This window comes from Mandrillus leucophaeus, unplaced genomic scaffold (assembly GCF_000951045.1).
Source record: "Mandrillus leucophaeus isolate KB7577 unplaced genomic scaffold, Mleu.le_1.0 Scaffold99, whole genome shotgun sequence".
In the NCBI taxonomy this organism is placed as follows: Eukaryota; Metazoa; Chordata; class Mammalia; order Primates; family Cercopithecidae; genus Mandrillus; species Mandrillus leucophaeus.
The window spans coordinates 2,777,143-2,777,505 of NW_012110807.1; the positions used below are offsets into that span (position 1 = coordinate 2,777,143).

Below are 363 nucleotides of genomic sequence, written 5' to 3' on the forward strand. Positions count from 1 at the left end.
TACCAACATGGTAAAACCCCGCCTCTACTAAAAATACAAAAATTAGCTGGGCATGGTGGTGCACGCCTGTAATCCCAGCTACTCGGGAGGCTAAGGTAGGAGAATCGCTTGAACCTGGGAGGCGGAGGTTGCGGTGAGCTGAGAGCCCACCACTGCAGCACTCCAGCCTGGTGACAGAGCGAGACTCCGTCTCAAAAAAAAAAAAAAAAAGAGTGCGCAGCATCCTGTGGCCTTGATGACCTTGTCGCTACCCTTGGGCCACTAGGCCGGGTGAGGGAACAGGGGGCACTCCTCCCTGAACCCCAGGAGCTTCTGGGCTGAGCGCTGAGGGGAGGCATGAGCCAACCCCACTCTGTTTTCCAC

General features: G+C 56.2%; 1 protein-coding gene across 1 annotated transcript in view; it reads right to left on the reverse strand.

The window, feature by feature from the left end:
* The window catches only part of FAM73B (family with sequence similarity 73, member B), a 46,015-nt gene that overhangs the window by 10,638 nt on the left and 35,014 nt on the right, over positions 1–363 (reverse strand). The window lies entirely within an intron of this gene.